General features: G+C 37.3%; 1 protein-coding gene and 1 pseudogene across 1 annotated transcript in view; one reads left to right on the forward strand and one right to left on the reverse strand.

The window, feature by feature from the left end:
* Window positions 1-7,850, reverse strand: part of Cpne3 (copine 3) — a 45,757-nt gene extending 37,907 nt beyond the window's left edge. The window contains 1 exon segment of the mRNA XM_047554962.1: window positions 7,726-7,850. The gene's annotated coding sequence lies outside the window, so the exon portion shown is untranslated.
* Window positions 723-1,207, forward strand: LOC124981274 (elongin-C-like; annotated as a pseudogene).
* Window positions 7,851-10,706: the final 2,856 nt, after the last annotated feature.

Consider the following 10,706-nt stretch of genomic DNA (forward strand, 5'->3'; position numbering starts at 1 on the left):
AAGTCTCCAGTCTATTTGAGTAGCTTCCTCACTTCAAATTTCCAAATGATACTTTCCTACAAAGTTGATGCTGATATTCAAATAAAGAGTAGAGGCGGGAGTGAGAGGAAAGGTGAAATTTGGAAAGAAAGTAAATAATTTCATGCATTTGGATAGTTTTTCTTTCTACAATTTTCAAAGTGCTTCCAAATAATATATTCTCTCTGAAAATTACAAAACAAAAAGAAACTGGTTTGGGCTGAATAAGGATTACCATTCATATCTCATTGCTATGACTATAATGTTAAGCAATCAAATATCTGAATTAATCATCCTGGAGTTTATTGATCATTTTTAGCTCCTTGTTAATTTTCAAAACAATGCAATAGTGCCTAGTAGGAAAAAAAATATATGTTCCTTCAAAAAGTTTAAATTGGGGTAACTATTGATAATTCCAAATAAACTGAGTTAGAGAGAAGACCCAGTCATTCTTGATACTACTTCATGATACCACAGTGTGGCTGCCACCAGGGTTATTTTTATATGTGTATTTGTATTTTTAAAAATTGAGGTCAAAAGAAAGACCATGATAAAGCAGAAAAAAAAAAAAAAGTTTAAATTGGGGGTGGGGGAGAAGGGGCCGTGGCGGTATGAGGGACCTGGCTGCAGTGGCTGCAGTGGCTCAGGGGTGACGAAAAACTACTAAAGTTCCTGTGGAAACAAAGTAAAATTTTATAAAAACAATGGATGGAGAGGAGAAAAACCTATGATGGCTGTGAAGGCCCTGATGCCATGTATGTCAAACTAATGTCTTCAGATGCGCATGAATTTGTTGTAAAAAGAGAACCTGCACTATCATCAGGAACAATAAAAGTCATGCTGAGTGGTACAGGTCAGTTTGCTGAAAATGAACCAATAAGGTCAATTGTAGAGAGACCCCTTCACATATGCCATCAAAAATACACATGTGGGCTGGGGTTGTGGCTCAGTGGTAGAGCACTTGCTTAGCATGCATGAGGCACTGGGGTTGATCTCCAGGACCACATTAAAAATAAATAAATAAATAAATAAAGGTATTGTATTCATCGACAACTAAAAGTATTTTTTTTAAAAAGTACACATGTATTTTACCTACAAGGTCTGCTATACTAAGAATTCCACCAAATTACCAATTGCACCTGAAATTGCACTGGAGCTGGTGATGGTTGTGAACTTCCTAGATCGCTAAATAAAATAAGTTATAATAAAAATAATAAAATTGTTTTCAGTATTTAATACCCATGGTTCAGTTAGTAATTTTTTTCATATACAGCATGTTGCCTATATGCAATTGAACTACAAAGTTAATTGCCAAGCAGATTATCTTATGGTTTGCTTTATTTTTTCTTTTTGTATAGTAATCAGAGTTGAAATTTCTTTGCATCATCAACAAATTAAGGACATTTTCATAAACTGAGAAATAATGCCAAAATAAAAGTTTAAATACTCAAGATTGCCAAGCTAATGAGTGGCAACACTAAGGCAAGAACCTGGTTTTATTTCCCTTCATGCCAAAATGCTTTCAGGGCACTAAAACCTCTAATTAATATTTACTTAGTATAATAGCAATATTCTTTAATTGATTCCTTTATGGCTTGTTAATCTATCAAATATAATATTTAGCCTGATACAAATTAATAATAAAGTAGGATCTTAAAATTACAAGGTTAATATTCAGGCTATAATTATTAATATTTGTCTTAAGATATAACCAGAATAACAGTAGTTTGTCAAAAAGTATAAGAATTGAAATGGTTTATATTTACATTACAGCAGCTCCTTTCAAGGTAGACTATCAGCTTGTAAATTACTTAGGTTTAAGAGAGCATTTTCTCCTTGCTGGGCTGTTTCCACACAAACAGGTCTATCATGCAGGTACAGCTAGACTATCTGAGAGAAGCAACATTTATTCTCAAAAATATATTGCACTTAATAACTAGTACCACATATAGCTCAGCAGCAGAGTGCACGCTTACCAGTACTGAGTTCATTTCCCAGCACCAAAATAAATAAGTAACCAACCATACTCAGAGTAAAAGTCTTACATTAAGGGAAATTAAACTGAACCTGTCTTGTATTTAGTAGAAAGTGATGCCAAGAGTGTGTGCCTGTTTGTTTTTTAACCTTGCAAAGAGATACAGGAAATGGGAATGAAGAAAGTGGTCAAGCATAAAAGCATATAAAACAAAGAAAAGAACATGTTTTCTTTAAACCTGAAAAAGGGGCAAACAGAAAGGATCACAGAATTAGAAGTGAAAAAAACTGGACTCTGGTTCTGTCGGACACACCATGATGGTGGTCAAGTTGGCAAGGGCTGAAACTTCCCTGGGTCTTATTTTTCTTCACCTATTAAATCTGAGTTGAGTCATTCTCTTTAGGTAAATAATTTCTAAGGTCTTTTCTCATTAATGTTCCCTAACACTAATTTAATTACAGTGAATATGGAACTTGTTTAGGAAGTGACACTGAAAAGGACTGAAAAATGAATAGAAAATATCAAATATTTATAAGAACCAAAAGGAAAATGGGAGGAAAAGAATAAAGTTTTCCAAACCTAACCTCCACCTCCTACTATCAACAAAGCTGTATATGAAAACAATATATCTAGATACTTCCCACTGGTTAGATAGCTTTGCTTGAAATTATGATTAAATTCTCAGATGACTTGAAAAAACAATGCTGTTCAGCAAACTTAACTTTGAGCCCAGTCTATTAGATGCAGAGTAATAAGGAAGTGAGTTTTACTACCCTCCATAGCATCTCACATTATTAAGCTCTCAGCATATGACAGCAATAGGTATCATATTTGGGATATCATTTTAAAAAGAAGAATATTCAGGATTTGGGGCTGGGCTCAGTTGTGGAATTTGTGTTCGCATGTGTAAAGCCCTGGATTTAATCCCGAGCACTGCCCACTCTCCAAAAAATGTTTACAGATTCATAAACTATCATAAGTAAAATCTCAATACTGATACCATAGCTGACACTTTGACACATAGAATTGGGGAAGGCAGGAGTTAAAGTAAAAATGTCCAGACTGGAACATTCTTATTTAAAATCAAAAGGACAGTTTTATCTTGTTCTTATTGCTTCAAAGTTTAAAACTAAGGTCCCTTCCTTAATCTCTTTATAAAATTCTAAAGATATATTATGCTATTCCATGATTTATAGCTGGCTACGGAGTTCAGTTAATATGTTTTGTGTTATACTACTTTCCTAATCCCTTGGCCACATTTTAGAAATGTCACTGATTATATTTCCAAGCCAATCAAAGGAACACTTCATCATAGGTTCTCCCAAGTGTTGAACCTGTTATCAGAATTTCTCATGTGTACTACCTAGTCTCCACTGTGTTAATTCTAAATGCATGCTTTCCAAAATTTGGCTCCTTTTCTTCTCTTTCCTGGGCATGTGTAACATTTAACTGGAAAAGAAGCATTTCACATTTTGCCACTATGAGCTCCTCTGTAGTTTAAGGTGTAGAACGATATTAAAAAAATCCTTCAGTTTAAAACTGCAACAACATCTACCTTCATTCTCAAAATTTGTAGGGATGGGGATGTTTATAGTAAAAGCAAGTGCCTAACATACACAATATCCTGGGTTTAATCCCCAGCACCAATAAATAAATGAATAAATAATTAAATATTGCAAATTAAGCAAAGACTGATGTTTATAAGTTTTCTGATTTCAAAAATACTGACTTCATGATTGCTTACCTCATATATCTCAGTTGTTTTTAATTTTTTGGCAAACACTTTTATATTTCCCCATAATAACAGCACTATTCATTCATTCAGCACTCATGCAACAAATAGTTATAGATCATCTTCTATGTGTCAGGCACTAATAGAAAGTGCTAGGGAATCAACAATGAACAAACAAGACAAATGGGTTAGGAGTGTAATTAGTGATAGAGCACTTGCCTAGCATGTGCAATGTCCTGGATTTGAAGCCCAGTACTGCAAAATGAAAAAGAAAAAAACAAAAACAGACAAGCATTCTTGCCCTCATGAGGTTATACTATAGAGAGACAATTAACAAACATGTAAAATAAATAGAACGTGAGGTGGGTATGAATGCTAGGAGAAAAATAAATCAGGAAAAGGAAAGAGCAAGAAGTACAGAAGGTAGGGTGCAATTTTAAATATTTGACAATACCATAAGGACATATTTGTTTTGATTTTCACTTCTTTAAAAAAAAAAAATTCTGATACCTAAACAGATGGTAGTACGGACCACAGGTTTCTTTACATTTGTGGATATCTATTTTAACATGCACTGATTATCACCTTACAGTCTAGAGGAATGGTGAAACACAAGCTTCAAAATACTGAAGTAGTCTGATGACACTGAATTGCAGCCACATTGTGCTGCTTTGGTAATTTGCACAGGATTTAGATGTAATTTACCCATTTGGTAAGAGGACATTTCAAAATAATTTGCTGAAACAATTGTGAGATATTTCCTTTCATTTTTTCAAAAGGAAACTGTATATGCTATCTGCCTAACACATATGGGGAAATCTGACCATCACACTGACTAATTTTGATGTCTTTTTAAAATTTATAATTGCATTCTGCTAAGTTAATGTACATTACTAGAATGAACAGCCCTTCCAAAAGAATCAGGAGGCTGAGACAAGAGGGTCAAGAGTTCAAAGTCAGCCTCAGCAAAAGCGATGTGCTAAACAACTCAGTGAGACCTGTTTCTAAATAAAATATAAAATAGGGCTGGGGATGTGGCTCAGCGGTTGAGTGCCCCTGAGTTCAGGCCCCAGTACCCTCTTCCATTAAAAAAAGAATCCTAATATCATCTTATTCCCAAACTTCTTCAAATACATTTAAACCAGCATAATAGCCTTAAATGTAGTTATCAAAATCTTATCAAAATGTACATAACTGCTTTTGATTATGATTGTCGGAAACTTAAGTAATGTTGTTAAATAAAACCTATGATATGTAGTAATCTAAACCTCCTTTCCGGCTATTCTTTTAACACATCTGCCTAATTTGTTTGGATTTTAACCTAGTCGACAATCCTTGTAAGATAAATAAGAACACGGGGAAAAACACTGGTGAGAAGGAAGTTAAACTGCAGGGTGAAAGTAGTGGTAACCATACAATATGAATGCCCTAGCTTGGCCTGCTCAAGCTTGCTGAGCAGTACTACCAAGGAAACTGGTATTGATTCTTACTAAAAGATTCACCTGAATGATCATACCTTGATGAGCAGTGGTGGCTCATTATAACTCTTTGAAGGTCAAAACATCATGTGATCATTTTTCACATTGAATATCAACTTTTTTAGTTTTGCTGACAGGCATACTTTCTAACATAATAAGTACTGATGAAAAATATTTGGAAAAGAGAAAGACTATAACAATAGTAGAAGAAAACTCAGCAAGGGCAACGAAAAAGAAAGAGGGCAAGGAAAGCTTTGTGTAAACATATACCAAAAACTGACAGAAGCTGGAATACAGTATGAACTGGGATTCTGAGTAGGTAACTGTAAGGAAATAATGAGTAGTAATAGAATTGTAAAAAGTATTAATAAAATTTATTTATTTATTTTGCAGTACTGGGAATCAAACCCAGGGCTTCTGGCATGTTATGTAAGATCTGTGCCATTGAGCAACATACTCCAGTTCAATAAAATACATTAAAATGTGTAATTCTTAGGTGGTCTTATAGCAGGGTGCAGTGTGCACTCCTGTAATCCCAGCAATTTGGGAGGCTGAGAGAAGAGGACCACAAGTTCGAGGCCAACCTCAGCAACTTAGCAAGACTCTCAGCAACTTAGTGTGACTTTGTTTCAGTAAAGAAATAAATAAATAGGAATGGGGATGTAGATTAGTGGTAAGGCAACCCCAGATTCAAAAGAAAACAGATGTTCACAGTTATAGGTAAATTTAGGAGAGGTGTCCAGTCATTATGATATCCTCAGAAGCAAAGAATCCCTTTGTTTTCCCCATCTTGGAACTTCCTCTTCCTCAGGGACTAGACCTGAAAGAAGAAATACTGAAAAAGAACTGCACATTCTGTTGTGGGTTTTGTGCCATGCAACTTTGAATTTGAGAAGACCAGAAATTCAATTCTACCTCAAATCCAGAAAGTTACAGCATGGTGCAGTCCTGGAGAATTGCTTCTAAATTTTTTCGGTCCAGAGTGGAATAGGTTTTTGCAGTTGCTTTTAAAAAAATTCTCACAAAGACAAAAGTGGCCCTGAATGCCACACATTAATGTCTGAGATATCTATTGGTGTCACTATAACTGCTATCACGTATGTCATCAGTTCTCAGTTCCCTTTTCTTTTTGCACATTTTTCTGTTTTCCCCTACCTGTGCTCTTGACCTGTATAAGTTGTGTTTGGCTCTGGTTGGCAGCAATCAGAGCTGGAATTTGCTAACCCCAATTAATGACAACTGCAGTATGAACATAAGTATGTAAAGTTTACTGCTATGTGTCATGTACTTTGCCATGTGTTTTACAAATATGATTTTATTTAATCCTCATAACACCTTTGTGACATAGCAGTATTACCTGTATTTTACAAATACAGAAACAGGCCCTGCAAGGTTAAGTATGCTGCCCTGGGTCAGACAACCAAAAAACCTCAAAGCATAGATTTGAAACCTTGATATCTCTGTTATCCCAAACAATAATGTTCTATTACATTGTCATAATACTTGAGCCCTAAGATCTTACAGACCTGAATCCTAATCCTAATGCTACCTCTTACCACTTGTGTGATTGATTAAATTATTCAATCAGTTTCCTGGTTATGAAACACAATAATACCGCTTAAGTTTGTGGTTGTGACCATTAAATGAACTAACATAAATTTTGCCTAGAAAGTTGTAGGACACTGTAATCAATAACAGCTACATTTAACCCCACTCTTCCCTCTATTTGATTATCTGTTACAAAGGCAGTCACGAAAAGATATTAGTAAGGAGAACCAAAATTGTAGATAATCATCAAGTGCATCAAGTGTAACATTAATGGTCAATTTGCTCGGTCAAGTTTCTGGCACTGCAAAATAAATGCAACTGCACTTCCTCCACGCCCCTTGTATAGTGAACCCAAATCAACGAAAGAATTTTGGAAGTGGAACTGGAACATGAACTGCTAAGATATTCCTCACGTTGTTCTTTATGCTCTGAAATCAGTAGTCACCTTTTCCCACTTCACCTGGCAGCTTCTACTCAGTTACTCTGAAGCAATCTGTTTCACAACAAATGTGGTTTGGTAATCCCATCCCTCTTCCCGGGGGGCGGTGCAGTGGATTTCGGGGCCTGTCACCCTAGTCTGGGCTACAGGCCCGACTCTCCCTTCCCCTGGGAGGATGGCGGATCCTGGGCACCGCCCGCCCAGGTGCGCGAGCTCCAGGCCCAGGCGGCGCCTCGCGGCACTGAGCTGAACCTCTAGCCCAGGCTCCTCCGGGAGGCTCTGGCCAGCCCCGGGTCTCATAAGGCCGCCAAACTTGCATGCAGTGGTTCGGGCGCCCTCAGCGCACCCTGCATATCTCTGACCGCGGGAAGCCCAGGGCGAACTTCAAGAGAGAGGGCCGAGCGGGCCCACGGCAGCGCGGAGCCTGCGGGCCCAGATTCTCTGGTCCAGGTCCAGATCTATCCTCCCCCGAAAAGCTGGTGGGTTGCGGGGGCCCGCCACACCGGCCTCAGAGCAGCCAGAGGCCCGCACTCACATTCCAGTCTTGGGGATGAAAGGCAGGCGAAGGTGGAAACCAGGCTGACAGCGTCCGCAAGGATGCAGAGACCGCCCGGGATTTACAGGAACCTGGGGCCGAACGGGCCGCGGGGCGGGGCGGGGCGGGGGCGTGTCTAAATTACGCTCCGCCCACTAGAAGTCACACCCCTCCCCCCACCCCAGGCCACCGCAGGCCCGACTTGCCCCCCAACTTTTTTTTTTTTTTTTTGTTTACTTATATTTTTAATTTGTTCTGTTTAGTTTACTCTGAGCTGCAGATCTGCTCGCCTTCTGTAGGCTGAGATTTCAAGGCTGCTTAGGGTGTCCCTTCCTTACCAAAACCCGAAGCTGACTTGTGCAGGCATTAAAATAAGTTGCTGCACCAAAATAAATTCCTGAAGGATAAAAGAATTAAGGTATTTGAGAAAATGTATACCGTATCTGAATCAAGAAAAACAAAATGAAAATAGTGAAATTCTAGCTCTTAATCATACTTGAGAGTTTTTTTCAGTGAGTGCAGTGCATGTTCATTTTACATCCTTAATTTCATTTAATCCTCGAATTTTTGTAAAGTATTTAGCGCCATTATCCCCATATCATAAATAAGAAAGCTATGATGGAGTAACATGAGATTTGCTAGAAAAACCACAGACTCTGCTAAGTAAAGGAACCCAGCTAGTCTGTGATGCCACTCAACAAACCACTGTGGAAGATACTGCATTTGACCGCTTAAAAATTTAGAACCTCTGCCCGAGGAAACAGGGACAAAGTCAATAAGTAAACACATTGGAAATAATATTTGCCACAAACCTGACAAAGGTGTCTCAGTTCACTTAAATTGACAAAGGGGTAGAGCAAAGGCTTTTTTTTTTTTTTTAAATAATAGAAGGAATGGAAAGCGAAACAAATGAAGAAATATAGACATTCCTAAGTAAAAACTACTCAATCCAAAAAATGAAAAAAAAAATTTTTAAATCATATAAGTGCAAGTGGTATTCATTCATTTATTCAACAAACACCTCCTGAGTGCCTACTGAGTCAAATATTGTTCTGGATAAATCTATGATAAATCTATGAGCAAGGCAGGCTCTTCTGCCCTAGAGAAGGAACAAATAATAAGTAAATTATTTAAAAAAAAAGACATCTCAATAATAAGTGCTACGGAGGAAAGTAATACAGACTGTTGTGAAGAACAAAAGAATAATAACAGGAGCTTACTTAGACTGGAGATCAGGAAAGCCCTTTCTAAGGTGGTGTTATTTGATTTGAGACTTGAAAAGTAAAAAGACCTGACATAGCGACACATAACTTTAATTCCACCTATGGAAGTTGAGGCAAAAGGATTGCCAAGTTCAAGGTTAGAATGGGTAATTTAGTGAGATCCTGTCTTAAAATAAAAAATTAATTAATTTAAAGGGTTGGGGTATAGCTTAATGGTGGAACGCTTGCCTACCATGCACATGGCTCAGGATTATACCCCTTAGTACAATGAGAGAGATTCAGGGAAGGAAGGGAGGGAAAAGAAGGGAAAGTAAAATAAGGGAACCCAGGAGGGGAGAGCAGGGGAGAAGGGGGAAGAGGAAGGAAAGAAAGAAAGGAAGAAAGAGGGAGAGTGTAAAAGAAAGAAAGAAGGAAGGAAGGAATAAAAAGACTGAGAAAGGAGGAAGGAAGGGAAGATCTGTGGATTGAGGAATATTAGGGAAAAATACAGGAACAAACTTAGCAAATTTCAAATACAGAAACAAATCCTTTGTGGCTAGAGTAGAGTGGGAAGGTGGGAGGAGATAAGTGGTTTTTTTGTTTTGTTTTGGTGGTAGTTGTAACTAAAAGTTGCTGGGTTTATTTTTTATTCTGTTCCATATTTAGTTGAAGGTCCCGGGACACCAAATGAAAGTTTCAAAATTTCTCAGAAAACATAGTCTCCATACATAATCTTCACAATTTTTGTCTTACAGAGTAGAGACAAGGGGATGGTTTTGTACTTTTAGTATTCAAAAAAAAAAAAAAAGAATTTGACCACATAATGCCATAGTATTCAAAGTACTTATTTATTCTCCTGATGTCTAAATTCCTTTCTATGTTTGTTCTCACTCACTCACCTATTAATTTAACATGTGCTGAATACATGTTATGTATCAGGAATAATTTGGTTCTAGAAATAAAAAAAAAATGATCAGAAGTTAAATGCATGTTAAAATGAACGAGATATTCACAAAACCTGGCATAGGAGTCCTACTTCATTGGCTATTGCCTTATAGCCTGTGCTTTTTGATCCTATTCCCAGTTTCTAAACACTGGAATATCACAGGGGCTTGGTCCTTAGACATTTTTTTTTCTATCTTTATTCACATCCTTAGTTATCTCATCAAGTTGTTTGATCTCACAGCTTTGAATACCATGTATAGTCATAAGACCACCAAACTTCAAAATCTTTCTAAAATTTCAGATACCAACTGCCTACTATTCCTACACTTGGACCTTGTATTAATTATTATTTGCTCTATTACAGATTGTTATGGTTTGAATGTAAGACCTCCCCAAAAAGCTCATGTGTTACATTATGCAAGAAGGCTTAGAGGAGAAATGATTAGGTTATGAGAGCCTTAACCCAGTCAGTGCATTAATCCCCTGATGGGATTAACTGAGTGATAACTGAAGGTGGGTAGGGTATGACTGGAGGAGGTAGGTCAGTGAAAAATATAACTAAAACACAGATCACATCAAATTTAGTAGTTTAAAATAGGAAGACTTATTTATAATATCAGAGAGTTTCATGATTCAGAAATTTAGGAATGACTTAGCTGAATGGTTCTGGCTCATCATCTCTCATGGTGTTGCAATCAGGTTTTAGCCAGGGTTGCAGTCATCTGATGGTTTGATAGTGGCAAAAGGATATATGCCCAATGTGGTTCACTCTCATGGTTAGCAAAGTGATGTTTGTCAGAAGACTTCAGCTCCTCTCCACATGGGCTTATCCAG

The sequence above is a fragment of the Sciurus carolinensis genome, chromosome 1 (assembly GCF_902686445.1).
Source record: "Sciurus carolinensis chromosome 1, mSciCar1.2, whole genome shotgun sequence".
Lineage (NCBI taxonomy): Eukaryota > Metazoa > Chordata > Mammalia > Rodentia > Sciuridae > Sciurus > Sciurus carolinensis.